This window comes from Typopeltis vanoorti, chromosome 8, assembly GCF_054136105.1.
Source record: "Typopeltis vanoorti isolate ZY-2024b chromosome 8, IOZ_Tvanoo_1.0, whole genome shotgun sequence".
Lineage (NCBI taxonomy): Eukaryota > Metazoa > Arthropoda > Arachnida > Uropygi > Thelyphonidae > Typopeltis > Typopeltis vanoorti.
In genome coordinates, this window is record NC_143556.1 from 112,126,635 (window position 1) to 112,154,283 (window position 27,649).

Sequence of the window (27,649 nt, forward strand, 5' to 3'; positions counted from 1 at the left end):
GCATTTCATAATTAACTATCAATGTAAAAATTATTTTCGCATTAATAATTAGCTGAGTAATGAAGAAATCATCCCAGACGAACAGTGGATAATTTAGTATTAGTCAAACGAAAAGATTGCTAAGATCCCGAGCTTCTGGGATACGTGCAATATGTACAATAAAAATTATGTTAAAATACGCTCTAGCAAATACTTCTTCCGCCCTTACGCTAGAACAAGAGTACTTTTTTTTTTTCAATAATTAATAATCGTTTCATTAACATTATTTTGTCACGTTATTATCGATAATAACCACACTTTTGGGAAATGATACTAAAATCCAGGTTTTAGTTGTTTTAGTTTAGTTGTTCTAAGCAAGCTTCCATTCTATGGTCCTCTTGAATTTTGCGAGTCAAGCACATGTCCAGTTTTCTTCTCTGGACACTCATTGCACGAGGTCCATTTTTTTTTAATTCTCAAACTGTTCTACAAATGACAACAGCACTAATAATAACACCAACATTTATTGCTAGCACACTATCATTGTATTAGAAAGCAATGTCTACTGCTTATAAGCAAATGTGTTGGCTAAGTATGCAATAAACTTATATTCATGAAGGAATCGATGAGAGATCTCCAACTCGTTTCTGATGGGTGGAATATATTTCTCATATTCTCTGTGGGATTCATGTCTTGCCAATCGCATTAACTAACCCGGTAGCACAAATCCATACACTTACAACTATTCTTCTATCATTGCAGTTTAAGTTAGAGTATAATTATATCCACATTATCAAAGATGCTCTAATGATTCGTACACTGAATCCATAGAAAATCCTTAGAATTTCTCGTTCCCTTTCACATTCATAAGATTTGTGCATCTAACACTTGGCAATTATTGAACAAGTCTGTTAATACTGAAGATTCATTCAGAAGAGGTGTTTACATATTACTAACCGTTATTAATGCTATGTCCATGACACGTAGTTTAGAGTTTAAACATTCTTTCTTATTCGCAGATTACGATATTCAAATGATGGATTATCGTGTAAAGAGAACTCGTTTCATATACAATTATTCTCTCTCTCTCTCTCTCTCTCAACAGAAATCGTCTGTGAACTGAATTAAACATTATGCCTCAACATGAAATGAGATGATAATAATGAAAAATCATTAGAATACCTTCCATGAAATGCGAATAATGAACTTTTCAGATATTTAGATTTTTTTTTTATTTTTTTATGGAACTCCTACCACATGAAACTTTTTCAAGCCACTTCAGGCTTCTAATAAGCAAGGCGGTGGCACCAGGCGACGAAATTCATCTCCCACTTAAAGATATTCACAAACATCTATGTCCGAAGTAGGATTCGAACTTATAAGCTATTCGTTGGAAAGCAGAGGCGCCATCCCCCCCCCCATACACACACACCCATCACCATCTTAATCAACTAGGCTGGCAATTGCAGCCTTACGAATAGTTTTCGCATGTTCTATTTTTTTTAATACTTATTTAAATTGAGACGTTTACTTTATTTTTCGATTGCAAAACATACAAGATAAACTCAAGTTTAAACTATAACTTGAACTCAAATTTTGCTTGTTCTTCTTAATTTTAGAAGGTCAAAGTAAATGGGATTCGTTCACTAATTTGTATTGACTTTAGACACAAATGATTGCCAAGTTTATAAATCGTCTATTCATATTTAATCGGTGCAGGAAGAAAAAAATCTTTCCATATATTAATAACCGAGCGACTAGCATTTAAGTGCACAGTAAATATGGCTGCTTTCATCAGTATTGAGTTATAAAGAATAAGCATAAAACGATATTTTAGATCAAAATTGATGCTTCCAGTTCCATGGAAATAGATATCTATTGATAGAATTGATAACTAAAAAGACTAGCTAAAAAGAATTGATAGCTCAAACTTCTCACCTTTTTTTTCAAGTATCCCAGCTAAAGACAGCAAGTTTTGTAAACAGAGGAGGAACAAGGGTTGCATGAGGAAATATTTGGGGTATTTTTTTCACCGTCTTGGTTATCATTATGCTATAATTTAGTTTGGTATTGCACTGTGAGGATGAACCACTGATGATTCCAAAGCCAAGCATTCGGGATAATCATTTAGCTAAATTACCATGAGGCATGTATATCAAAATATAATACGGGGCAATTTACTCAAATGCTGAATATTATTTAGATACGTAATTAAATGTGAGCCTTTATAGATTTTTAAATGACTTCGTATCTTTCAGATGAATAACTAGTAGTTGAACATTTATATTAAAAATAGTGAATGGGAATTTATTTTAATGTGCAATGGTGTATTATCAGCGATTGAACTTAGATCAAAGAATAAAATGCATGGTATTCTCTGTTCAATCAAAAGCAACTTGATTAGGGTAAAAAGTTGGTACTCCAACCAAATTCATAAAACACCAAAAAGAACTCTTCTACTTCGGAAAATAGCTTTCTTTAAGGAAGGGTTCTCCCAGTGGTTATTACTGCTTTACTTCCATGTTCTCTCTTGAACACTGCACGTGTTCGACGTAATACAGTATCAGAACTACTAACTTAAAGAAATCATTACATGCATTTTCCATAAGTTAACTTCAAAGACAAGAAATGGCTATGAATAAGGAGATTCCAAATACTTCCCAGATGGCTGCAAGCTCTCTCTTTAAGCTGCTATTTTGCACATTGATTAGGATAAGACCAGACACTCTTAAACAGTTCGTGCAGTTTCAGAAAAGTCTCAAGTTGCTTTTCTTTTTCTTTCGTAAAATCGTAAAGACACAACTGCCAAGCGAAACAGCAACGTGAATTATAAAATGACTGACCATGAGATAAAAGATTAACCACCTTAGAAAAGAAACAACTCAAGTGTAACGGATTTATTTAATCTACAGAAAACACTTAAAGTCAGTGGAGCAGAGAATTCCTGGTGCTGCACTACCAGCTGTTGTGGGAACAACTTTTCCTTGTGGCCTCGAACAGGTACAGCAGCTGATTTATGAGTACAAATGATTAATGTGTTCGTGTGTTATTTTTAATATAGCTACGGTTCGAGGCTATAAATCAAGAGAGAGTTATTGAACTGTCTCCAATATCTGTAGATTGCAGAGAGATGACAAATATAACTAATGTTCGATTATCTAGGAAACCAGCATGGGGCCACTTTACTAAGAAGTGAATATTTTTATAGAGGAATCGGATGTAAGGAAGGATTGATTAGAGTTTTCTCTTGTTCTGCTGCTTAGCGGAAAACAGCAGTGGAAGGAAAAAGATAGACGTTAATGGTTTTGACTGTTTGTAGACGAGTTTTTCTCTTTGCAAAAAGATTAAATGAAATATTTTCAGCTGATTGACTAGAATGATTTCCTTCTTAGAATTCGAATAGAAGCTCATGTCCTTTAAACGGAAACGACTGGGGAAAATATGAAATGGCAAATGAGTTTTGTTTATAAAAATATGAAAACGCAAATACAACTGCGCGAAAGATTGTGCAATCACAGATATGCACACATGCGCACTTCTGTAGTTGCTTTTTTTTAAACAATGTTTTTTCGCTTGGCCAAAGCGAGGCATAATAATAAGTGATTTGATTCGAGGTAATTTTTGGAAGGTTTTTTTGTATATACATATATTGCAGAATTGAATCATTCATTTAAAATCTCTTCTTGTATCCCCCCCTTTTTTATGATATGATCAACTGATGCCACTTATGAAACAATCCTATACAGAACAGAATGAAAGGGATGTGCAGTTACTTTCTTATATTGTAAACTGTCTTATATTTCACAAATTACGCTAAAATTTAGCTTTATAAAATGCATTTCAGATTATAATGCTGAAAAAGCAAAAAAAAAAAAAAACTAGAGCTATCTTCGCTATGGTTTTAAGCTATATTCAAGCGACGATCTATTATGAATATTCTGCTTTTATCTATTTCACATATGAAGATAAAAATGTAAATCTGCCCAATCAAGCAAAAAAACAATAAATAAATAAAAAAGATGCATTCTATCATAACATCATTAAGCAGCATCTCTATTATATTTTCCTACTCAGGCCTGACGGATCGATGCGTAAACAGATAAATGAAAAAGAATGAAAGAGGAATTTTTTATGTAATTCTCACCTACGAAAGGCCGTATTGTATCGTGAGTGGACTAAGGATTTTTTTTTGGGGGGGGCTGTCTCTTTATTATAAAATATTGAAATAGAGCATTTAAAGTGAAACATTCTGAATCTTGTTTCGCAGTCCATTGATTTTTATGCATTCTTCCGGATTGTGATGAACATATGAGTACATTTGGTCAGATGAGTGCCAGTTATTTTCAAGAAATCGGGGAGATATTTCTTGGAAGCATTTCATGTTTTAGAAAAGATACATCGCTCTAATTCTATGATCACCAGATATTGAATAATTGAAAACTGCGTCTTATTTTCAGTCATTTCCTAGTATGAAAAAAAAAAAGTGTTGATGGTAAAAATACAGCACAGTGCTTACACCACGTAGCAAAGGCTCTGGAAGTAACCGCCTCTAAGTCATTTACCATTTACTGTTATTGGCAGCTTTCATATTGTTATGGATTTAAACATTCATGTTCTACGGCAGATAAACAAGAATTACTCGCATCACGGAACTTGGGAAATATTTTGCGTCATTGGTGCTATTTTTGGGAGCATTCGTTTAGGCATCATTCAAGCAATGCATCCGTAGCGCAAACTGAATACAATGGGATCTATTTTAATATATACTTGCAAATTAGGATCTATAAGGCGAAGGAAAAGAAACAAAAATTCATTTTCATCACTGTAAATTCAGGTTTTGTCTACATTAAAAAAAAAGAAAGAAAAAGTTAAGCGACACTGAATTTTTAAGCAATACCGGAAGAATATACCAAGGACTGCTTACAGTTAATAAACTCCTAGATTTTTTTTTTTTTTTAATGGGAATAACACCAAGCATACTCTATTATGCGTTTCAACTGACTTGGATTTAAAATTACCTTAAGATTTGTAAACGAACAATGAAATAAACATCTTGTTTTTACTGTAAGAATACTTGCCTTAATGCAAACCTTTTTCTCTTCATCCTCTAAGCTGGCATAACTTAATGCGAAAACTGCCTTCACTGGAAGTAGCTACTTTTACGCCTTAGGCTACGATTAATATTTAATTATCAATTCCTGTAGACGAGTCAGCAACGTAGTAAAGAATCTAAAATTCTAACGGCACTTAATGCATTTTATAATACGCAGGTTTCAATTATAAGAACAAACAGTTAAATATGAATGTCTTGAAAACCATAAGAAGCTTACGACAATTAAATCTTGTTATGAATGCCTACATATGAAAATAACACGCAAAATTTCAAAAAGAAAACCAATATTTTATTGAACTGTGCAGAAATAACGAAGACAACGCTTACACGGTCAAAGAAGTGACTGCGAATATATACCGACTCACAACTGCATATAAACTGCTGGAGTAATAATACAATAATTTCTCCAGCGGTTTATATATAGTTACGAGTCGAAATATCTTTTGTCAAGAAAGACAAAATACCTTTTGTCAAAAAACTTGCATCAGAAATATCGGCATAGTGACTGGATCATGGTGGAAATCAGAATAGAGAATTACCATTGCATTTTGTGAAGTATTTTTGATATACTAAAAGTTTTCAAAAAGGTTGGAAGGATGTCACTGCGATGCAAGAAGTAATCGTTAAACTCAGTTCCATTAAAATGTCGAAAGAACATGAAATTTGGTCCGTCCAGATAAACATTAATTATATGATTTCTACCTCGGAGAAAAAAAACAACATTGGAGCATCCATACAATTAGTCAGATAATTTAGGCGCAAAACTGAGATCACCCACCCTCTAATCCGGATTTCGCTCAAAAGGATTTCTGGCCTTTCAAAATAGGCTATTCAAAGGACAGCGATTCTATAGCATCGATAATTCCCACATCTAGGGAACTGTTGTAAACATAGATTAACAATTCAGTTAGCAATGGAAGCGTCCTACTGAAGATAATCCTTTTGAAGTGGAAGAATCAATCAAATATGTCAGTAAAATTGGACGTTATATTTATTGCTCCCGTACTTATTTTAATTTAATTTTTTAAACTAATTAATAATTTTTTGTCGCAGCTCTCTTAAAATTTTCAACCCCTGATCTCCACCGGAACTGTGAAATAATTTCTCTGCTCAACAGAAAGTGAAAACTTGAATGCTGACATTGGTTACTTTTCTGTCATCTGATGTTGAAATGTATTAATTCATGAACAGCAGTTTATTTTTGCGCACTCACGCACACAATGCTATATAAAGACCTGAAATCAACCAAATCAGTCCTGGGCTCCATTTCTGTTATTCATTTGATCTGCTTCTATCCTGATCTCACCTTTTAAGTATCATTCATTCTTTCCATGAGATCTTTTAATGATGCTTTTCATTTAGAGATATTGTTTAGATCTTGTATGGAATAGAATTTGTTGTCAGCAGTAATCATTCAAGAGGTTTTCTTTTCCCATATGACTTTTAATATCCAGTTATGAAGATACATTACTGGATCTTCTTTGGTTAAGAGCTGAAACGTAAATGCGCTCTGAGGTGAACTTAAAACAAGAATGATTGTAGACAACCATCAAAAAATATTTCGTTACAGCATTCTATATGTGATATCATTCATCATTTCAATTGACCTTTAGCCTTTATTTTGGCTTATGTATTTTTTTATGTGGACCCACACATAAAAGATTACCATACCTTTAACACTATAATGCCACGTGTGGGCAAGTGATTAAGAGAAAATGTAGCCTGTTGATATGTTTCTTGAAAAGCGGAGGTTGTAATCAGTGGAAAAAACATTATGGGGGAGATTGTTCCAAAGAATAGAGGTGGATGGAATGAAAGAAGCTGATTAGAAGTTAGTTCTGTGTATTCGGAGCTGGATAGCGTATGGGCATTGGCCAGTGGCTGCTCGAGTTCTTCTGTGGTTAGAAAAACGTGGGGAATAGTACAAGCCAATTCAAAGGAGCACTGTCCATGAAAGTGCCTATAGAAAAGGCACAGAGCGCCTGTGATAAAGAGTCTGAAGGAATCTGTGAGAGAAGAGGATTTCTCTATATCATCAAAAATTCTTAGAGGTCTTGTGTACTCCATCCCAAATGCGAGAACAGTACTCCAAATTTGGAGTACTGTTAAGGAACTTAGACTTATAGAGTTAGGAGTTGAGAGAAAGAGAAGTAATGTTTAGAACGGAAAAGAACCAAGTTTTTTAGAAGCTAAGGAGGCTTTGTGAGTAATATGCTTGTGCCAGGATAGCTGGATGTGACAGTCAACCCAAGTAGAGAAAGTTGATCTTGAAAGGAAAGTAGAACATTATCAAAAATGAGAGGGTGATAAGGTAGGGGTTTTCTTGCTGGTAATAAAGCAGGCTTGAATTTTTTTTTTTGGGGGGGGGGGGGGGCTGGGGGGGAGCATTGAAATCACTAAGTTGTCTTCACCCAATATACTCGTACTTTCGGCTTATGTGCATTTTTTTGCCTCATTAATAATTCCAGTGTGGAATTATTTGTATCAATTCAAATCATCAGAGCCTGTGTAGCTCAGTGGATGTGGCGTTTACATACCACGGCGCTTGGCCGCACGAAGGAAGACTTGGTTTCGAGTCTAGTCGACGACTAGAGGAAATTTTTCTAAGCCTTTTGTCGACCGGTTCCCGAGTTAGTCGATCTCTGGCACGGGCAAGCGGGTTTTTCCTCCCGGAAACTCGGATTTTTCGTCCCGTAAACTCAAGAAAATCGACCGTAGAACCCACATTATTTTAGACATTAAATATATTGTGTTAGGGTTAGGGACCACGAGATGGCGGCACATTTGAGCCGTCTCTCTTCACTGTGTACCGCTTAATTAGTGATAGCCTTGGGCCATCTATCTCTGATTGGTACCAGTGGAGATTGAACTGCCCACTCAGTCTCCAAAAGTTAGATAGGGCTATTGGCCTCGCCTACTCCCGTATACGGGAATAAAAAGGCGTTAGCTGAATTCGAATCATCTTGTCAGTTTTGCCAAAACTGAACCACATGAATGAATTGTAGAGTATATCCCAAATACCAAATTATAATAAAGTTATTATCATCATCATCAGCAATTTTCTGTCCACTGCTGGATGAAGGCCTCCCTCAAAGTTCTCCATTTCTATCTTGAGTTTTTCAATGCCATTGAATAGAGCCATCTCTTAATCTAATCCTCTAACAGTCTCTTTGGTCTTCCTTCAGCTCTCTTTCCATCTCTTGGATATCATTCTGATATCAACTTTGTATGTTTTTGAGCGTTACATCTTGCAATATGACCTGCCGATTTCTATTTGGATCTTTTAAAGGCTGTTATATGTCTCTTATCCTAGTCTGAGCTCTGATCCAAGTATTGCGCTTTCTATTTAGAATAGTTATACCGAGTAATAATCTTTCCATTTTCGTCTGGATAATCCTCAACTTGCTGGTCAATTTTTGTGTCATTATCCACTTTTCACTTTCATATGTTATGATCCGAAGTATACATCTATCGAATATTTTTTGTTCAAGACAGAGTGGGATGTTTCTTTTGTTACGGCGATTTCCAAAGGCTATTCAACCAAGCTGAATTTCACGTATAATTCTTCTTCAGTCTCCCTCTACTGTGATCTTTTGTCCAAAGTAATTCCAGAAAAAATTCGGAAAAAAAAAACATAGGAGGTCACTATAACAATTTTCTGTTTCCATTTAGGGTTATGTATTTGTTATACATTTTTGTTTTGTCTTTGTTTATATTTAATTGTTTCTTTTTACTTTCTGCATTCAATTCGCTGATCATTTGTTGAAGTTCTTCTGCAGAGTTTCCTAAAAGAACAATGCGATATGCGAATCGTAGGTGATTTGGTTCTTTCCCCATTTACCCATTTACCATAATTCCTCTATTTTTCCAATGCAAGTTTTTTAAAAATATCTTCTAAGGCTGTTGTAAATAATTTAGGTGAAATGGGATCTCCCTATCTAACCCTTTTGTTTATAGACAATTTCATATCAGTTCGTGAATTTAACGTTGCAGATGAATTTACATGTATTGCTAAGTATATCAATGTAACTTTTCTCAATTCCTTGATTTTTAAGAGCTTCTAAAATAGCTAATGTTGAGATTGAATCAAATGCCCTTCAAAATCAATAAATGCCAGAATTAAAGGGTTTTGATATTCACTTATCTTCAATGATAATGCTATACAATTTTTTTCAATCCTGCTTGTTCTGGAGGCTGGAAAAATCTACTTATTTTGCATTTTGTTTTTAATTATTTTTGTAAACATTTTGTATATTGTGAAAGGAGAGTGATAAGACGGTAATTTTTAATATCTTCTCTGCCTCCCTTTTTAAAAACTATAATAAGGATAGCGTTATAAACACTTACGTACTTTGCCAAAAAAAAACCATCTCAAAATGGTACCTGTTTATTATTGAAAATCCTTTGGAAAAATAAAAAGGCGCCGGTATTTTGTCGTCTTCAGAAATGTTTATCTTGGAGCCTCACCTATTGGGAGGCGAAGTCTGTTCATCATGCTAGGAAATTCCGTTATGGTGCTGATCATATTACTATGCTATACAATTATTTGCGAACTCCATGCTTATTTTTCTTGTCTTCCTTAACATGTGAAGCCGCCAAAGCTCAATTGTTATCGACCGTGCCCTTTGATTGATATGGGTCCGATTCCCGTCTATTACTCAAAGAATCTTTATAAAGGTCTTTTCATCTGTAGGTAAGTTAATTGTTTTCTTACGGAAGTGGAAAAGTTTCCTCTTCCATAAACTCTGGTTTTTCATCTCATAAAATAAGCAAATCTGTCAAACGAACACACTCGATTAACTGACATAACAAGCACGTCTCATAGCTTTAGCTGCTTCGGTCGTACTTCAGAAGAACAATCGTAACATGTTAGGCTCAATAGCCTATCACAGTCTATATATATATATATATATATATATATATATATATATATATATATATATATATATATATATATATATGGGGGCCGCCCCCTGACGCCTACGGTGCCCCCCCCGAGTTCCGGACTGGTAGGTCGGTTCTCCTTGAATTCTGATGACTCGAATTTTGAAGACTCGAAAGCGAGGTTCCGCCCCATGGCGCCCAACCCCTCGTGTTCCGGAATGGTAGTCCAGTTCTCTTTGAATTCTGATGATACGAATTTTGAAAACTCGACACTCAGGGTAGCTCCTGAGTTTCAAAACGTTTCAAATAACTTGACAAAAAACGTGACACAAGAACGTTACAAAAAAGGCTTATCATTTTATATTATAGGGTAGATATATGTTCTATATGGATATTGAGTCTGTTCTCTCTCTTATTTATATATATATAATACGATTAACTTGTCAAAAAGTGGTGAAAGTTGACTCCTTACCCTTTTTGTGGAGCTCAACACTACTTGGTAGAAACACAGACTGTGAGAGATTAATCCACTCGCCCTGTTTAAGACTTCTCGAGACATATAAACTAATTCGCATTTCACCAGCCATGTAAGCATGTTAGTTTTTCTACTTTAAACTACCCACGAACTTTCTTCGACCATTTTAGTTCTTAAAAGCTCGAGATGTCATACACTTAGACTTGAAGTCTATATTTGAGTGGATAGCCACTGTGTGATTATCCAGGGAGTGACTGCAAGGAGACAGATTATACTCTCTTCCTCTGTTTGTTTTCTCCGGCTGTCATGCTCACAATGAGTACTCGCCGTCAAGTGACAAGTGTATATGCCACCAGCAGACATTGAACGCACCAAGTTCGTCTGCCAATTAGTCTTCAGGGTATACCTTCGATTCACTTGTCCGGACGTTGACAGTGGTTGCGAGTGTTGTGTCATGAGGTTATAGTGGGATGTGCTCATCAAATTCTGGAGTGCAGTTGACATCTGTCTTCTAATAGGGAGAAAAAGAAGTAAAGATGGAGTCTCCTCCGACACCAAACAGAAGTGAACGTCGTTTAGAGAACGGGATTTCTTCGATATTAGATTGTGACCTTCGTAAATGACTAAAAATTAATGATCTAATAAAAAAAAAATACTTTGTGAATTGATGGTGAAGTTACGATTTACTTTCTTTCATGAAGTCAGCGTTTATTAGCTAGTTAGTAGGAAAAATGTAGTTCCGCGTGTCTGAGGCTGACTACCAGCATCCTTGGTTTTAAATGAGAAGCATGTCCCGATTGTTAAATAGCGTCATATTTTTTCCACTTGAATTTGCACCAGAAAGACATCAATCTTTAAGTACCTAATCATTTGACAAATGATAATTTGTTTTTTTAAAACTAATTCAGATAATAATTATCGTTATTCGTGTGATTTGAGTATCAAATCAACCCAGTTCGCATCAAACTCGTCTCTTATTTTCCTATTAATCCACCAATATATATATATATATATACATGTATATTTTGAAATTGTCAGACATGACGCAAAACATCTCATGATCTTATACGCTTGAGCATTAATTGTAAAAAATAAAAATAAATAAAAAATCAACCAACTTCGTTCGAGTTCGGTGCGCTTCCAAATGATTCTGCAACAGAGTATCTAAAAATAAAGCAAACCTACTACCATCTCACTTCCTCCACCACTACTCTTGCCTTAATAATCTAAATTCCGCTACAATACCGCACATCCCACTCCATTCTTCCTTTGATTATTCACCAGAAAGGGATCACACGAACCATGAAGAGGCTCAATATCAGAATTTTTTTCTCTTCTTGGACTGTCTCCAATAATTCGAGGAAGAAAAAGGGCTTCAGAAGTGAACTTGCAGTTTGATCTCATTTTCTAACTTCTCTTTCTGGTGTTTTTTCCTACATGATAAAAATTCTTCATAATCTGTTTCTAAAAATATTTAAGAGGCCATTTTCAACCTCTTCTTTTTGTTTGTTCTTATTTCATTTGGTAAGGCACTGAGAGAGGGACTTTAAAAAAGCATTAAGAAGTGTTACTTTACTGATAGGTGTGGATTAAATTGTTTTAAAATCAACGCAGACGCAGCTGTATTAAAATAGTCCGTGAGGCGAATGTATTAGGTATTCAACTACTGACTGCTCTGTTCTGAGAAAGATGAATTCTTGAGTTCGAAGGTAAGGAAACCATTCCTACTGCTATCTCAAACTGTATAAGTAGGATTCAATTGAAAAAGGGCTGAAATGTTCCTTGCGTCATTGAAGAATACGAATTTAGGTGGCCTGCTTCACTTGAACGTTTCACCTTCTTCCACTAATCAATCTTCTCCAGATTGATTCGTCTAACAAACTTTTCTTCATCCTCATTTCTTCCTTTTACTGCCATTCTTTTAAAGAACGGATACACTATAATGGATAAGCGACGTAATAACAACATCGTTATTATTTTTATTCTGGTCAGCTGGATACTGAATTTCTTGATTTTGCTGATTAGTATGTGAACTGATTGTCCATTTGTAAAACCTCATAAACTGCTCAGGTCTACTATGTACTGAATCCCAATTCCCTTGAATTCGTATCATAATACGAGGACATTTAGAAACATACAATTATGCTTAATTATAATTATTTTTTAAGGGGAGTTGATCTATATGATTTTGATATAAACGATTCTTCTCCACGCACACAAAGCGTAATGAAAATAGTCTTAATACTTGCATACGTGGTCATTAGGGTTCTTTATTTCTACATTCACCTTATCTGTTATAGGAGAAAATATAAAATTACTCGCCTACTTGTTAAATTATATATGTTTCTTTTCCTTAATTTTATATTGTTTAACGTAATTTTTAATAGTTATAAGTTTTTTTTCTTCCAATGAATATCCAATTTTATTAACATTTTTACTTCCTGGTATCTTCTCAAAAGTGGAAAGGAGAAGAAAAAAAATTCTCAAGAGCCGTTACGTAAACGGCACGAACCTATTTGGGTAAATTATAGTAGCCTATTGAAGGGCAATTTGTTGCGGTCTGTTAAAGTGACCAGAAGAAAGAGAAAGAAAAAAACCTGTCGTTACCTACTCTTTAAGAGAAGTCTGGGATTTCTAAAACGACTCTCGTGTGTACCCGTGCTTTAACAACCATGTAAACATTGCACTTTTCTGAGCGGGTGTCCAATTCGCAGCTGTAAATGAAATTACAGAAAATCCGTATTGCATCATAAGCTACTTTATAAGGTGTTATAAACACCTTCTAAAGGTTTTTATACATTTATAAATAAATTTATAAAATTTATAAATTTATATTTTTATAAATTTTCTGTTTCAAACAGAAACCTTTAGAAGGTTTCTGTTTGAAACCTTTAAATATTTTGAAAGGCAGGAATTAGATTCACAGAATTCAGTGTCGTTATTTTTATGAAGTTTGCCTTTCTGGTCTACAAGTCCAGTTGGAACTGTTCATCACTTCTTTTGAATTCAATATTTAATCGTTTTTACACTGTCAATACATGGGACATTTTCCTCTTTTTTATACAATATTTTACCGTCAATATCATTCGAGCAATGTAAGAACACGTCACTGTATGCTGCGCCGCAATGAACTCCGCTGCGATATTGTCAGCACACTGGGCTTTCTATCGAATATTATAGTATTTGTCCGGTTGTACTTATTTCGTTCGCCAACAGAATGATTTCGCAACTACGTGATTTGAACACTGATGTATCGCAGAGTTCTGTTTAATTATTCGCCTTCTTGAGCGTTAAGCGCTGAACTCTTTCCGAATATGAAGTATTCTAACGTCAATTGCAGCATCAATGGATAAGTCTCGTAGTTTTCGCTGTCCCTCAGTAGGCCATATATAAAGCAGGTGTTGCCATGGTGACGGCAGAAGTCTCGCGGGCTAAATCAGTTTTATATAACACATTAGGTACCGAAACCACTGCAGCAAGAAGAAATAAAATTTTATTGCCTGTAGGAAGACCATTACTTTTCTTGGGAATATCTTCTCGTTTTAGCGTTACATCTGAGTGGGGGATGGAGACATAAAATGTAAACTTTATGTCAATACAGCTAATGGTTGTTATAGGAAAAGCATGTAAAAAATCAAAAATTATTATCTACTGGTTATTTTGAAAACTGGATGGCAATAAACATGTCCGACAATGTTAATTTTTTTTCTCCTTTCTTTCCTTAATGCTTGTCGAGTGATAGTATGTGAGATATGTTCGAACTGGGATAGAGAGTAATGGAAACAGTCGATTCGTTGCCACACAAATAAAGTTTGTCTCAAGTAAAATCACTCAAGAATAAAAAAAAAAAAAAGCTCCTAATATGTCATTCATAGGCAAAGACTGGACTGATGAACCTTACCAAGAATATAAGCACTGGATTTGTAAATCCAGTGCCTGACGATCGCGATCATCCCCCCCCCCCCCCAATCCTCCGGAGGATACATAATCTCAAACGTGGTTAAAAACACTTATATCGTGTTGTTAAAGCAGACTGTACTTTAAAGACAACATTAAAATCATATGAGACGTTGTGACTGGTGGATTCATATAATGCACCTAAGCCATAAGCCGTGCAACTGTGTGTATGTGTGTGTTTCGTGGATAAAAATCCAAGTTTCCAGGCGACTGTGAAGACCGCTTCCATGGAGGTCCGAAGACCTCCCCTTCATTTGAAAAGTATATAGATGCTCTCTAACACCTAGATGGAATTCGAATCCAACTTTTTTTTTCAACAAGAAGGCACCGATATTCATCCAAAAGCTACTGAGAGACCAAACATGCTTGTAAATTTTGCATGACTTAACTACGCATCCAAATATATAGCAAAATACTGTCACAAGTTAACAATGGCTGTCTTTGTAACTAGAGCATAAGAGTGATCGCATGATTTAGTGATCTCCCTTTAAATTCATTTCAAGCTGTGTCTTTATTTTCCTAGGAGGTTTTCTTGGATGTTGAGTATTGTAAAGAAGTGTAGTGAAGATTCTCGTGACATTTGTAAGTGAAAAATGGATAAATCTGTTTACCTTTACCGACTTCCTTCCGTTCCCTATGTAAGTTAGCAATATTAGCGGGAAGTGTCTTTCAGGATATTTATTCTTGATACCGCCTTATAGATATCCCTGGGGATGGGAGACAGAAGAGAAATTACAAAATTTTAACCAACCTTTACGCAGCAGGATGAGTTTCGCTCGTGCGCCGTTACGTAAATAAATGCATTTTTAGCATAAAGCCCTTGATTCCAGAGAATACGTGTTGTGGGAATGTGGGATGCTCGCGCGAGCTGGGTAGTGTTAGTACACTTTGCACGTATATGACGGTTGATGCTACAGCGCTGTACTTATCCAGTGAAATGAAGAAAAATACCTTCAGTTAGCGAGGAGAAGCGGCGAATCCCGCTAAAAGAAATGGGGTGATTGATGATCTGACAATTGCTTTTCTGTGGCCGTCGTTCTAGACGTGGAAAGAAAACCATTAATCATGATTTGTCCCTACCTCTTTTTTTAACGGGGGGGGGATGGCAGGGGAGATGGAAAGAATCACGTTATAATCACACTATACTATACCCTAGCGTGAAGCCAACACGCGGCTAAAACTCGTATGCTTCAGGTTTAAGTTTCGTGAAGCATTTTGCATAGTTTTTGGTACGTTTTGAAGATCTTTCTTGCGTTAGCTTAAGATGCATCGTTTGTTTACTGTAAACCAACCGATCTACATTAACACAATACGCACGTGCCAGAAACATTAGTTTATCAAACGATTAGCAATAATTAAATTCATTTTATTTTCAATTTGTTCAACATAATAAACTAAGATGATTTAAATATCTGATCAAAATATGACCATTTAATAATAAAAAAAACTTGCAAAATTCACTGAATTGGACATTTCAAGAAAATATTTGCTGATCCGTTATTTTGGGTGTGATTACGTCATCCAGAATTTTCAATTTTTCTTCGAATTAACATCAGCGAAAGAGCTGTTGTTTATAAGATCGACAACCATCATCACTGTCAGCTATACTCTTTGTCTCTCTCTCTCTCTCTCTCTCTCTCTCTCTCTCTCTCTCTATATATATATATATATATATATATATTTGTGGATTTGAGCCTTCTGGCTGAGCACCAAAGTCATAGACGTTATCTGTAGAATGAAGAAGGCATAAAATATCGAAGATGAGCGTATCCTTTAGGTATAGTAGACATTTAGATCAACTCATAATTGCGCATGATAGGGAGGCTTTGTCATGGATATTCTCTCATGCGCAGACTCGAGTTTGTTTGAGCAGACCTGTTTGCTTGTGCTTGGTTTGAGCAAGGAAGTAAATTTGTCAGCTCTAATAATAATCCTTGCTGTAAACACAGTAGTTGTATTGTAATGAGCATTACGTTGGTACCGTATCACTGTAGCAACATCAATATGTACCAATACTTGAGTTTACGTAGTGCTGCTTAGTGTATAGTTAAACCTCAGTTGTAAGGATACTTAATTAAGAAAGCTCATTGACCTGATTGTACATCTTCAAAGTTCCCCATTCTATCTCAGAGAAATTCGTGATATCAAAGATTTAAATGAAATAGGACTGATTTTATTTATTTATTTTTGAAAGGTTCTTTAGTGCATTAACCGTTTTCACCAAAATAAATTTCACATCATTAATAAAAGCAATTCCCAGCCTTCATGAAAATTTTGCGATCTATAGGGAGCTATAGCGTTAACCGTATAAACTAAACAAAATGTTCTGAATTATTTTCATCTCATGCTTAAGTATGTATAAAAAATAAATAGTTTCTGTAAAATTAATACGCCGCAAGGTATTCCTCTGGTAAGCACCGATTTTTCCTTTATAAACAGAAAATCATCCAAGTGCGTCTTTTCATAATTCTACTCATCAGTTTATTAGAAAGATGTTGATCTTTTGATAGAGCTCCTAGCTATCACATTTTCTGTTTTCACTTACTAGTTTATTCGTTCAAGTTATCGCGCATACATTTCTGAATTACGAAAGTTAAAACAAGCTCAATCATTGAAATTAAATCTATCCAAATAGCAAACACGCCACGATGGCGACCAAGAATACCATTACGAAGTAAGAGAAAACTATAAGAAAACACAGTTCATAAATAATCCTGCCTAAAACTACGTGTGAGACAAGGAAAATGAGTAAAGAATATTTTAAAGATTAGTGCCGATGGGCGAGCTGCTCCTTATTGTCTGAGTGTGTGCTGTAGAGTTATTCACACGTGTGCACTGCTCTGAACATCCGCGCTCCGCTGAGTAGGATATTAGCTTTGGATTTTTTTCCCCTTCCTTATCCATAATGATGGCATCCTCTCCAGATGGTTCTCTCTGCCAGGGTCTCCATTAATCAGCGCAGACAGATATGGATGAATGATGTTCGCCACAGTGCTCAGTGACAAAGCTGGATGGCGGGAGAATCGCTCCATCTTTCACCAGTCCAGCAGGCCGTAAGACCATCTGTCATCTCTGGACTTCATTTGTATCTTGCTCGGCCCGCCTTAGAGAATGCTGATATTTACCTATTCTGGGAAAGATGCCTAAGCAAAGCTGGCGTATATAAAAAATAAATAAAAAGAAAGAAAGAAAACAAGTGCGCAAGCGCAACTGGTATGCAGCAGAAAATAGAATGCTTGCAACACGGCTGTAATAACTAACTTTGCCTTGCTGATTCAAGGATAAATCTACCATGAAATTAAAGTAGTTCGAATTATGACGTGCAGTTTTTATTTATGCGCTTATAATTTTTCAGTAATTAGGTCAACACAAAAAAATAGTATAAATACGTCATTAGTTACAAAAGCACCCGTCATAAACACCTCACGATATTGCATTTATAACGTCCTCGATAAGGACTTCCTGTTCGGTATGAGGAAACTGCACAATGTATAAAAATTACTACAGAGATTTGGGAAGATAATTATTTACCTTAATTAACAACATCATAAATAAATAGACGTAATGTAAAGGTCTTCGGAGAAGGATCAGAAGATTAACATGCAGGTCAAAGTGCTAAATGCTGCGCGTTGTCTCCTTAGGCCAACAACCTCTGTGAAGGGGTATGAGCCTCTTTGTTGGTAACTGGGGTAGAGTTGAAGAATAAGAGGGGAGCGGGGATGCGAGAAATCGCCTTGAGGAATTGAATATCTCAAAGTGAAACTTTATAATGGGCGATCCCGGGCGAGCTTGAATGGAGAAAAATAATAAAAGAAATTAGGAATAAACATGAATTATTTCTGAAATAAATAAATTAACTGAAAACCATTACTCAGGATAAATAAACATCTGCTCAATTGGTGAAAGTGCGAAATTGCTCATTTCATTATAGCATATTGACAATCGGAATGTTTTCAGCTGCTGTGATGTCAGCCTTATAAACTCAGAGGTACCTGAATTTCAAGAAAGATATTTAAATTATGAAGGTACACCATCATTTGGTTGCGGTTTAATCAGTAGGTCCAAAATAAGAACATCCGTATTTGCTTCGGTGTTTACCGTTTATCCAGTGCTAGTTCTGTATTTATTAACAAGGTGTTATGATATTGCTCTGTTCAGAATTATATTCTAATACACAGAAAGATAGAGATCAGCTTCATAGAGCATCTCAATGAATGCAGGTTATCAGCATTAGATAAGTTGTGTAACTACCTAATTATATCGCTGAAGTATTAGGTAGCTATTTCGCTAATTCATCTTCTAAGACTACTGGAGCATCTAAAACTACCAGATTTCTGAATTGCTGATGTAAGCCACTCTCTGGTTTCTGCATTAGGAACTTCCCGTTTTCGTCCACTACACGGTAGCTTGCAAGAATGGACAAGACTATATTTGTATCAGTACAAATGTCATCGTAAATATATCAAAATGAATTCTGTAGCGTCTCTTCATTCACAGTAGGGACTAAACCGCACTCTTTTAGCCCTTACTTTTTTTTATTGGAAATCGATAGGATGTGGGCTTAACCTCTCACCATTTCCCACGTTGAGTACATTCCCACAGGGTACAGATAGGAGGCAATAATACTAATCACTATTATTTTATTTTACTTTTTTGAGTATGTGTGTGTGCGCAACACACACACACACACACACACACACACACACACACACACACACACACACACACACACACACACACACACACACACACACACACAAAATTTATTTATTTTTACATTGTCCGGAAAGTCTGCTTTAGAGACCCAAAATTGAACTTTTTCAAGACGCTTCAGACCTCAAATAAGCGGGAAGGTCGTATCACACCGGGCGATGAAATTCATCTTCCTCCTAAAGAGAAACATCCATCTCAGGGCAGGCTATGAACCCGCAGTCTGTTGGTTGGAGAGTGGTGCGCTAACCATTCGGCCATCTAGGCAAGTCATGATCTGCAGTGTCTAGAATCGAACCTGTAACTCTTCTGCATAAGAGGGGAGCGGGGATGCTCCCCTCCGATTACCTCGCTTCATGAAATACCCCCGAGTCTATTCAGGCTGCATGTCACTTTCTTTTTTTTTTAAAAAAAACAACAACAACAACAATGTAATTTGTGAATTATTTTATGAAATTTTCTGATCGTTTGCAGTATTAATATTCAGTGTAGAATCAGGTATGCATATTAAGATATTTCTGCTGCAAGATATGATTGGTTGTATATATTTAATTTTGTTTTCTGTATCTGATTATCTCGGTTAAGATCGATTTGATTTTCCCAGCGATTCAAAAACATGCACAGTAGTAGTACATTAAATGATATTAATGTATAGTAACCACATAAGGTCAATTCATGAAGTCCACTCGCTGTTTGTTTTGTTTTGGCTGAAGCTCTGCGTTATGTTTTATTGCTTGTTTTCTTCTGGCGAGTATGCGTGTCTTTGCGAGATTAAAAACTTCTGCCTGCTAGAAGGAATAAAGAAATGTGATGAATATAATTTCTAACACTATCCTGAAACGCTAATTTTAATGAGTACAGGTAGGCAGGAAGTGGATGTATGTAACATTTCGATATTCGAATTATGACTATTTCAAAATTGAAAATGGTCAGAATACTCTGATTCTAAAGGTGTAAACAGCATTTCGGACAATATATCCAGTATGAAGTTCTTCGACACGTGTTAACCTATTTTAGTTTGTGCTGACATCTCATGTCAGAACAGAAATTAATCACAGCTCAGATCACCATAGCAGAATCGCAAGAAATCGCAAGAATCCTTTTCAACAAGAAGGCATTCTTGTTGAAAAGACCTCAGTTTGGATTACATATCGAATTTGGACATGTATAAAGAACTCGTATAAAGGACTGTATAAAAAACATATTTGCATCATTAACTCTAAAATCATAAGTGGCTTCGGAAAAAAAAACAAAAACTTAAAATTTAAATCTTACTTTTTTTAAAATTAACTTTCCTAGTTAAATTGCATACTTAACTTTTCTCTGTATTTGAAAGTAAAGAAGAAAGTAACATTTTTCACTTTCATTTGACAACTGGAGAATAATACCGATTGTCGAAAGGCTAGAAAATTGTCCCATACTCGAATTTCAAATCACGTCAAAGTCATTCAAAATTCGAGTATGGGACAATTTTCTAGCCTTTTACAATCAAAGCTGAGTTATCTGATCTCAAAAAGGATCGACTTTTTCTTAGAAAATGATTTTTTACCTTTCACGATACATGACTTGCACATCAACGAAACACTTTTGATAGACGCAGTACATCCCATGTTCATGTTGCATCTGATAAGTTTTTAAATAAAGAAGAAGAATAAATAGAAATTAACATCAACAATGCCGGTAAAAGGGCCGGATAATACAAAGACAGAATTTTTTATATTTCTATACAAATCAATAATCATGAAAAAAAGAGCCAAAATCTAACTGATATAAAAAAAAACTAAGGATGGATTACGATTCTGAGAAGCTATGTGCCATTCCGATTTTCACTGATGTAGTTTATTTATTATACCCCCCGCCCCTCCCAAAAGGAAAAAAAAAATACTGTGCATGCATTGCAGTATATGAACGCGTAATGAAGTAAACCTTACTGATATTAGTAAGGTTTATAGTAGATAGGAGGTCTAAATGTTGGCTATTCATTGTCCACTATGCTAGATTATTCGCAGTATCAATGTCCGAAGATAAAATCCTTTTTCGATCCAGTCAACTTTAGGCCAGGCCTGACTATTTGGAAACAAAATGCCATATTCTTCAACCCGATCACTTTTACATCGGCCGACTGTAATTAAATCCTTCTGTTGTTTAAATGGTTCAAGTATTTTATCGAATTAATTTTTGTGAAACGTTATCTTTTTATTACTTTTAAGAGATGCACTATTCCCATAAGTTTAGTTGCTAATGACATCAGAACGGAAGTATAAATTATTCTTTCGATGTGCTGACTGAATTATAACGTGGTCTGGCTTTGCTGCAGTATTAATGCCATTGTTGTAAATGGCAATTCTTGTCATTAACGTGTCACGTGACATGTGCTCATTCCTTTAGGACTCAACATATTAGAATGAAAGTAAAAACTTTTCCCCTCCCGTTCTAAAATAAAAGATATCATAATGTTTTCCGTTATATCTAAACTTTTCTTTTGTTTCGTTAGTCTAAGAGAAAGTTAAATTTTCAATTTAAAACTCCAGTTAATTTAGAGATGTCACTTCAGTTAATTTCCCCAGGACAGGCTCAAAGGCATATAACAAATAGTTCTAACGCTTACTCATAAATTCATCAGAATTAAACTTCGCCAGAAAAGCCTGACAAAATTAATGAATTATATAAGCTTGTCAGTAGGTTGCTTCCTGCAGAGTTTTTATGAATGCATGAGTTAAAAAACAGTTCCATAAAAGTAGTTTTTCTGTGTTTGATGGACATAGCATTATTACTTTTAATTTTCTGGGCAATATTATTAATAGTGTTTCCCAAAGCCGTTGCATCCGTTTTTTATCATTTCAGAAGGCGACTCTTTATTATCCATATAGTTCTTTACTTCCATTCGCTTAATAAACAGCCAGTGATGATGCAAGCGTAAAGAAATTTAAGAAATGACATTTCTTCCAGTGAAGTATATCTCTGAATGACTAATGTGCGTTAGTGAGAACAAATCGGGTTCGTAATGGTAGGTTTAAATAGCTTTTTCAAATGATTAATGGAAATGTCACCTGTGACATGTGGAAAAACAAACCGTGGGCGAAAATGTTTTGCCGTGATAGCACAAAAGTTATCTTTCATCTTCCTGAACCAAACACGTTCTTTCAACACACGCTCGGTGCTTCGGAATCTGCTGATAGGAACAGAGCAGAAGCTATTATTGTAAAGTTTTGTTGGGGGTCTCGGATATTTTTAGTATTTATTGGTTCGAATCTTATTTGATGCAGTCATGTTACTGCTGTTGAGCCTCTTAGGCGGACTGGACAAGTCACATTTAATTTAAAATCTAATGATGCAGTTTTGTGAAATGGTTGTATAATTTGTTGGCTGTAATCAGTTCGATTACAATAAATAGTTATATTAGACAAAATAATTATTTGTTTTTATGTACGCTTAACCATCAGCAAAACTTAGAAATCAAGCAGCCGTCCTTGTTAATTCCCGCAAGTTTATATTTCGCCATTCAAAAGAGACAACTGCATGATTAAACCTTCCCTTAACATAGTTAAAGAGAATGCTCCAAAACCAGTAAAACTACAGTGTGTAATATGGAGCACTTACCGAACGTCTCCTGGTAGTAAAATAGGTTAAAGAGAAGAATAAAAATGATTGACCACAAGTAGAAGCCAATGAAGATCTCGCCGTGTGATAACACCACTTGGAAAATGACAGTGCGCTGGTTGCAGGTGATTACGAAGAATAAGGTAAGGTGATGTCTCGTGGCAACAATGCCCTGCATGAAACGAAGAAGGGTGGTGACTCTAATTTGGCAACTTTTGAGTTGATTCGTTCCTCAATTATGAGACGAGGTTCTTTCATAGTTGTGCCACTTTCTGGCATTCTATGATCGATAGCTCTTTTGTAGTTTGTGTGCTTAAAACCCTGAAGGACCCACTTATCAAAATTTCTATACAATACTTGACAATATAACTCCAGTAGATAAAAAATCGTGAGAGTTAAAAGAAACGGCTTTGAATTTCTCGGAAAGATAGTTTGATATGTTTTTTTATTTAAAAAAATGGTCCAATAGACATTTTATTTATAATAATATCAACTACTTCAATTCATTTGACTTAATGAAACTGTGAGGCCAGTAAGAGGTGCTGTTGTTGGCTGGAATTGTGGACACAACATACAAGAATAAATAAATAAATGTGTGTTAATTGTGTTTTCTCTAACTAATTTGCCTGTTTGATGGATCAAAAATCCAGTGCTAGATTTGTATGTTACTGATCATCTTTTTTTATGATCATCTTTTTTTTTATCGTAATGTCAATGATAAATATTGTTTTATTCGTTTAGCAGTTACCTGCAGAAATTGATTCTGTTTCTATGGTAACATACAGGTTACTATTATAATAAAAATTCGTAATGAATGTTTACATTTTTATATACAAGCTCCTTACTTTTTTTTGTAATTTATTGCATTCAGTTTATTTAAAGATCGAAACTCAGTGAACAGTCATATTATTATGATGGATTCCAACTGCATCTGGTTGATTATGAACACGCCAACACAATAAGTATCATAACTGACAATTATAATAATGAAGGTTTCTGTCAGGTTTCTCTAATCCAGTATTTTAATATGTTACTTCAAAAAGTATGCCTACTTAAGCAGATTAGTTCTTTCTCTCTTTTTTTTTATAACTTTTATGAATAGATATTCCACTGCGTTGTATAATGAAGTCCACTGTATCCAACCACTAATGACTGCATTAAGCATAATGAAGTGTTATTAGGGAACTCGCTTTCTATCAGGATGTATTAAATCTAAATGACGGGGAAATGTCACGCATTCAGGGCTCTGGAATACTATCGTTTGCAATATAGTTCTTATACTGCAAATATATATATATATATAAAAAGTAGATATTTGGAGTGATAAGGGAATACATAATGATAAACAAATCTTCATTGTGACGTCACCTTTCCTACTTGGGTCGTGTCGACAGAAAAATAAGTGTAGCGACGTAAAAAATCTTTTTTCTAAATGAAAAATATGTTAAATGCACGGTGTGAGATTTGATTCTCATTTTTTTTATTTTCTAAATTATAGCGATTTTTATATATAAACATATTTCTTACGATGACATGCAGGAATCATTATTCGTGATGTTTGTCGAGCGTTAGGGTGTATAGGACAAATTTTATTTGCAAGGGTCATTTTAAAGCGTATCCCCCACCATGCATACTGCATACGTGGCCAGTGGAATGAAGTAATAGTTTCCACATTCAAAGTAGGTATAACGCGCTAATTATAAACCATTTTTTTTATCCGGTGTTCTTGAAATAAGACTTCATATTTGAAGGAAGAATCTGCCTCTGGTCAGTTATTGTGAAATGACCAGCTTTCCTATACATCTAATCTTATAGAAGAGTATGAATTACAAATGCTTCCCCTCTTCTCCCGTGCGGTTTTGACATGAATCTTCCGACTTCATTCTATGTCTTAAGTTGAAAGAACTACTCTGTGAGAAAACATGTCACCACTGCTGACAAGGTTTCTGCTGAAGTGACCCGACTTATCAAGCACATCAACAAAAAAGGTTTGCTGGTAGGAATACAAGACTTCGCCAAGTTGAGCAACAGCGATAAGGCAAAAACGAGATTATACTTGAAGCACTATGAATATATTTTGTTAAATGTTATCGTAACAACAATAAGCGTTTAGGCAGGAAGTGATACAACATGGTTGTCATATCACTGACAGTCATGTTACATCATTCTAAATGATGCAAAACGTTTCATCAATTGGAGTCATGTGACTGATATTGGACTTTAATAATTTCACAAGAATGTACACTGATCTTAAATCACATAAACTATTATTTTATTTTTTTTAAAAAATGTAACTCTCTCAATAATGTAAACGACGTTTATTTTTTATTGAGAAAGTGAAAACAGGATTTAATTCAGCTCAAGTAAAATTTCCCAGCCAAAGGAAAACATAACATTTATCATGCCTACACATCATATTCACAGAAACAATAGCGCTGCATTTCTATAACTGCATTGCTGCACTAAAGAAATTTTTGCTGTTACATTCACTGACAACATCAGCTTCTGGCAGAATTCATACTCAAATAAACTGCTTTAACCTCAGTCCACTTTATGTCGCTAGTGTCGGTGGTCATTCTCCAGGTGACAGGTGAGTGTGACAACTGGTGACAGCAGGACTCCGTCGTCCGTCGCACAATTAGCCCTCAGGACATAGCTGTTGTCAACGTGTCAGAATGAGTGCTGGAGCGATGTCACACGGATCATCTCCGACGGCCGTCCATGTAGAAATATGATTGTGGCTGAACCGCAGGGGACATCTACGTGACAGCGATAGGGACTGAGAGAAGTGTACTATCGCGTTTACTTTAAGATTGAACTCTGCCTGCTAGAACGTCATTTTTTTTAATATTTTTTTTGGCTTTTCGTTTCCCTCTGAGGAATAATTTTGACATTGTTAGTTGTTTCCATATTTAGCACTTCTCGGGAGGTTAAAAAACTGTCTCAAGCCGAATAAAATAAATGAAATATTCCTGACAAGAAATTAAAGGATTCATTTATAAGCGACAAGTGATGTCTCTTGCATTAATTGCGTAACTAAAATCAGCCCATTTTTGTCTATTAAGTCTGAATTAATATTTGAATTATCGTAAAGAAACATATAATCATAATGGACATCTAGATCGGCATTGCCACTTTACATTTTTCATGAGTGGCTGGAAAGAGAATTGGGAATTAAATTAAGTTTTTTTTTTATCATTTTCTGCTTTTCTCAGATATGCTAGTGGAGATATTTTATACTAGGGCTCTTTGTGCTTCTTCATTGCACGTCACATTTGGAGTACATTTTATTTGTATCCTTCTTTGGTCAGTTGTCGATTTTGTTTATAGGGGAACAAAGAAATATTCACCAAAATTTAAAAATAAAATAAAATTAAATTAAATTAACTGCATTAAGGAAAAGCGATCGGGAAAAAACTTGTCCGGTGAAGTAGAACAATATTGCAGGAGTTGTAATTAGTCCCGTATGAATAATGTCGTTCTAGTAACAATCACTTTGAATGGAGTTTAATAATTCATCAATATAAATTGTATACTACTGACATCAGTGGTCTACAATTTCGATATCTCCATGTGCAGAGAAGATAAAAAGGTCGTTGAACAGCCAGAGACATTCAATAGCAGACAACTCATTGCTATTGATATTTCTGTTGTCAGTCTTCATTTTGGTTAGATGTTGCTGAAGACAGTTACAGAAATAGGACACAGGGCCCTTATAAGTTAATCAGTGGTAATGTTTAGGAAAGGAAGCTTTGATTATAGAAATCCTGAGGATATTTACCGATAGAGGTTGGCAAATGCATTTACGGATAGAGGTTAGCAAATGCATTAAAGAGGTAAGATCGCCACTTCATACAATTGGCCTTGAACGCTGCCACAATCCTCAGAGAGATAGTTGAGAACATGTATTTTTTTTTCTTTGCAGTACACTGCAATGTTCCAGATATCTACTGAAAGGATTAAGACCGTTTTATTGCCAATGATTTGATTCATCATTATAACTGCAGCATTTAAAAAGGGTGCCATAAGGGCCAACGTTAGATAACTGGAAAAAGACTTCCATGAAGCCCTTTAAGGAATGCAGAGAACGGACTTCTGACCTAATGTCTAATCTTCATCTTCTAGTGATGCACACCGTTATCTAACTAGATACTGAACGAATGTGAATGGACTGGAAATTTAGCTAATTAAATTCTATGCTGTATTGGCTTAAACCAATAGGTGGTGATGATAGAAGAAAAAATATCGTGCAGGCTGGAGTGACGTCCTGTTAAAAAAAAAAAAAAAGAAGTCCTTATTGTTTCTTCCGGGAACTAGGGTGAAGTGTAAAAAGTCAGCTTTTGGAACAAATTTCAGCTAAGCATCAGAAAAATTCAGGATAGGCACCACTGACTTAAGAATTGTCAATGTAAACGAAGTAGAACTAGCAGAAGAATTGCAAAAGTACCACCTCAATATAACTGGTGTTAGCGAAGCGGAGAAGAAGAAGAAGAAGAAACAGCTAATATACTTCGAAATAACTCAGACAATAATGATCAGGGAAAGAAAAAGCTATACTATTCAACATCAAACACGAAAATTATCTTTTTAAATGACAGGCAAAGTGATGTGAGCAAATATCAGAATGGGAAACTGGACAACGAGGTCCCTATGGTCGCAAGGAAGATGATTTTTAAGAAAGAGGTCGAGGAATATTTCGAGGCATTGCAGAAGGCAGATGACGCAAACAAAAGGAAAAAGTTAGTCCTTTTTGGATATCTAATCTAAAAAGCATGTTGAGCCTCTATAGCTCCGTCGAAAGGACGAAGCCCTTTGGTCGGAAAGACCTGGGTTCGATTCCCGTCGACGTGAGGAACACCTATATCTGCTCTCTTTCGACTAAACGTTAGTTAGCCGATCTCGTACGATGGTAGAGACTTTTTTCACCCAGA

At 35.4% G+C, this 27,649-nt stretch overlaps 1 long non-coding RNA gene across 2 annotated transcripts in view; it reads left to right on the forward strand.

The window, feature by feature from the left end:
- The window catches only part of LOC150104288 (uncharacterized), a 238,947-nt gene that overhangs the window by 12,895 nt on the left and 198,403 nt on the right, over positions 1-27,649 (forward strand). The window lies entirely within an intron of this gene.